Below are 4,508 nucleotides of genomic sequence, written 5' to 3'. Positions count from 1 at the left end.
CGGGAGGCCTGCGGGGGCGGACCAGTTGCGAAACTGACTGACTGCACAGACTGCCTTCTCCGTGTTCCTGCAGCCAGAGGCATGACCTAGCACCCCATGACCACTCTCAGGGCCCTTGAGTGACTGGCCAGTGCACCATGGAACTTAAAGTACGGGTGGATGGAGTTCAGAGGATTGTTTGTGGGGTCACCGAAGTCACAACTTGCCAGGAGGTTGTCATAGCCTTAGCTCAAGCAGTAGGTCGAACTGGAAGGTACACCCTTATAGAAAAATGGAGAGATACTGAAAGACACTTAGCACCTCATGAAAATCCTATTATATCCTTAAACAAATGGGGGCAGTATGCTAGCGATGTGCAGCTCATTCTAGGGCGTACCGGGCCATCTCTCAGTGAGCGGCCTACTTCAGATAGTGTGGCTCGAATTCCTGAAAGAACTTTATATAGGCAGAGTCTGCCCCCCTTAGCCAAGCTGAGGCCTCAGATTGACAAATCAATCAAAAGGAGAGAGCCTAAAAGGAAATCATTAACATTCACAGGAGGTGCCAAGGGATTAATGGACATTTTTGGAAAAGGCAAAGAAACTGAGTTTATGAGTTGAAGAAGCTGATCCGTCTGCAGTCAGAAAAACTTCAATCCCTTGAGAAACAGTTGGAATCTAATGAAATAGAAATATGATTTGGGGAGCAAAAATATAACTCTAACCTTGAAGAGGAAATTGTCCGCCTAGAGCAAAAGATCAAAAGAAATGATGTAGAAATTGAAGAGGAGGAATTCTGGGAAAATGAATTACAGATCGAACAGGAAAATGAAAAACAGCTGAAGGATCAACTTCAAGAAATAAGACAGAAGATCACAGAATGTGAAAGCAAACTAAAGGACTATTTGGCCTAGATCCAGACTATGGAGAGTGGTCTTGAAGCCAAAAAATTGCAACGGGAAGTTCAGGAGGCACAGGTCAATGAGGAAGAGGTTAAAGGAAAGATAGGTAAAGTCAAAGGGGAGATTGACCTTCAAAGCCAAGGGACTCTGAGATTGGAAAATGGCATTAAAGCTGTGGAAAGATCGCTCGGACAAGCCACCAAACGATTACAGGATAAAGAACAAGAACTGGAGCAGTTGACTAAAGAGCTGCAGCAAGTCAATCTCCAGCAGTTTATTCAGCAGACAGGGACAAAAGTTATGGTTTTGCCGGCCGAGCCCATTGAAATAGAGGCCTCACCTGCAGACATAGAAAGAGAGGCACCATTCCAATCTGGGTCCCTGAAGTGACCCGGTTCATCTCGGCAGCTCCCCAGTAATCTCCGTATTCTTCAGAATCCTATCTCATCCGGTTTTAATCCTGAGGGCATCTTTGTATAACATTATCTGGCTGTAGCGGGGAGACCCAACAAAGGTACCAAGGACAGTCGACTTTCTTCTTTGATTTGTGTCAATGATGAACAGAGGATCTATTCCACAAACCGCTGATCTTTTGAATCTTTTTTCTCTCCTAAATTGCATACCACTTGGAGCCATACCCTGTGCACTGATGCTAAAGAACAAAGAAACTGTGTTTTCACTCAACAGTGTTGATTTTTTTTGTCCAGCAGCTGTAATGCAAAGCCTTCATTTTTATTTGTAGCATTTTAAGTACATTAGGAAAGTATTATATTGTGTGCATACAAAAATAAACTATGACTTGAGTGAAGAGAAAAAAAAGAATAGAAATTAAAATGATGACTAGCTTTGTCTAAAATTTCAGTTTTCATAAGTAATTAAGCAGACTGCTAAAAATGAATGAATTAAGTAAATATGAGTGAGATAATGCTTATGGGTAAACTTTTTTGTGTGATTTGTAATCTTCAAATTATTTTGAAAGCTTATTTAATGTCTAGGTAACTTTCAATAAAGAAAGTGTGGCAGGCCAGGCACTGTGGCTCACTTTTGTAATCCCACCAGGGAGAAGTGGGAGGATTGTTTGAGTCCAGGATTTTGAGATCAGCCTGGGCAACATAGCAAAACCTCATCTCTACAAAAAATAGTTTTCAAAAACAGTAGGCCCTGGTGACACATGTCTGTAGTCTCAGCTACTTGGGAGACTCAGGTAGAAGGATCGACTGAGCCCAGGACCTAGAGGCTGAGGTGAGCTGTTACTGTGCCACTGCACTCCAGCCTGTGTGACAGAGTGAGACTCTCGCTCAAAAAAAGAGTAGGATTATAATATGGGAAAATAGGTTTCTAAAATTATGTTATGGTTCTCATCTGTAAAATGCTAACATATGACACAGTCAGAATTTCTTGCTTCCTAGGTTTTTACCAAAATTTAAAGGTTACTAAGAATAAGAATTCTAGTTACTATAACTCTAGAGATAAAATATATGAAAGTAAAATGTTTCTGATAATTTTTAAAATTATAAACCATATGTTGTAATTCAATTTTTTTTTAAAGAATAAGTTTTTCAAATTTGAGGTTATTTAAAGGTCAATTCAAGTTATGGATTTAGGGATAAGAGAGAGGTGAAGGAAGTTATGGCTATGCAGATGTACTTTTGGTAAGAAGGGCAATGAAGAAACGAGAATAACTTTGTATAAGAAAGAATCTTATATGGTAAATTTATGTCCAAAAGTAAAATGACTGAGGATTTGAAAACTTTTCTAATAGTCTTTTAAATTGTGTTCCCCTATGTTAAAACAAGGTTTTTAAAAATTATTGATTCGCTCTTAATAAAATTACAAGAGGACATTGGCGACTCCTAAAAGGAGAATGGAAGGAGGGGGATGACAGTTGACAACCCATGCACTGGGTACCACGTACACCACTTACGTGGTGGGTAATAGGAGCCCACCTTAGCATCACACAATGTACCCATGTGACAAACCTGCACATCAACCCCGAGAATCTAAAATAAAAATGAGGAACTTTAAAAATTTTACAAGAGGTTTTTACTTTTAATTCTATAATAAATTTATTTTTGAAAACTGTTCAGACTTGTATCTCAGAAGTTCAGCTTCTACTGTGTCTTGCTGCTTTCAACTTTCTTCCCTGTGAGAAGGCCTCGGATAATAACTCTTTCCATCAATTGTTTTTATCAGCTCTTGTAACCCTTTGTTCTCCCTCCAGTTCTAACTGTTGTGACCTGATGGTGAAATATTTTATCTTGACGGTCTGGAAAAGCAATGCTTTCTTCTAGTAGAGATTGACTGTGTACTCTGGCATTTCTTGATTTGTCTTAACTGTTCCATGTAACCAGAAGAGTTTTCTTGCTGTTACTAAGAGTCGTGTATTTCCCTGCTGTACTCATAAACATGAACACATGCTTTCTGTGTCTGATTGATTCTTAGCATCGTTAGGTGTTTGTCAGTTTAGAAAAACTGAGATTTTTAGAAAGTAGGTTTTTATAGTCATGTAACTTTTGGTATTGTCTTTAAGTCTACCACCTCGATTAAATGAAAAACTTATTTCATAATAATCTGCATCTGTTTTAATAACATTTCTGAGCTCTTTATATGTTTAATGAAGGTCCTAGTAAGTAATCCTTGTGCAGGTAAGTTACAGGCTTTGGCTCCTGGTACTGAAAAAGGCAGCAACTCTTGCTAAATCACGCCAGTGAGGACCAAGAGAAGGTGATAACAACTTGAACTTCCTTTATGAGACACAGGGCCAGAAATTAAAGTTATTAAATCTTCATGACCCTAGGATTGTCATGGAAGAAGTGGACATGTAAGATTGTAATGGCTGATTTTAAGAGCTGAAATAAATTCAGAGTTGTCTACAAGTTAAACATTAATATCAAAAGCACACCAATGCAAGGCCAACATCTGAATCCCTGTGTTTAAATTACATGATTTCCTTGAATCATCAGTCTATTTTCTAATAGAAAATTACATAAGTTGTCTGCCTGCAGTGATTCATGCCTATAATTCCAACACTATGAGAGGCTGAGGTTCAAGGCAAGTCAAGGCAACATTGCAAAACCTCGTGTCTACAAAAAATTAAGAAATTAGCTGGACCTAGTGGCCCATACCAGCAGTGGCAGTTATTTGGGAGGATGAGGCAGAAGAATTGCCTAGGTCAAGGAGGTCAAGTCTATGGTGAGTTGTGATCTTGATCTTGCCAATGCACTCCAGCCTGGGTGACACAGTGATACTCTGACAAAAAAAGAAAGAAAGGAAGGAAGAAAAGTACAAAAGTCACACTGTAATAAGTTTATAAAAATCTTACTTATGGTCAAACTGATGAAAATTAAATAGATTTGCTTATAAGATTTTATGACAATTTACTTTGATGTTAGTGATACACAAATGCAAAGATAAAATTTGATTTTCTCCTTTGAATGAGGATTTCTTGTAATTTCAGGATTTAACAAATGACTTTGTTTACCTTTTGAGTAATCTACAAACATATATATATATATATATATATATATACACACACACACACACACATATATATGAAACAGATTCAGTTGCCCTCATGCAGTCTTTCTTCAAAATTACTGTTTGAGAAATAAGCCTCATTAATCATGTT

The 4,508-nt window shown here is 38.2% G+C and overlaps 1 pseudogene across 1 annotated transcript; it reads left to right on the top strand.

The window, feature by feature from the left end:
* The first annotated feature begins 42 nt into the window (after window positions 1-42).
* Window positions 43-1,422, top strand: LOC103249579 (annotated as a pseudogene). The gene has a single exon (XR_503624.2). The product of XR_503624.2 is annotated as a ras association domain-containing protein 8 pseudogene (transcript).
* Window positions 1,423-4,508: the final 3,086 nt, after the last annotated feature.

This window comes from Carlito syrichta, unplaced genomic scaffold (genome assembly GCF_000164805.1).
Source record: "Carlito syrichta isolate Samal-C Ts95f unplaced genomic scaffold, Tarsius_syrichta-2.0.1 Scaffold121439, whole genome shotgun sequence".
Classification (NCBI taxonomy): Eukaryota; Metazoa; Chordata; class Mammalia; order Primates; family Tarsiidae; genus Carlito; species Carlito syrichta.
This window is presented reverse-complemented; position numbering and strand designations above follow the sequence as displayed.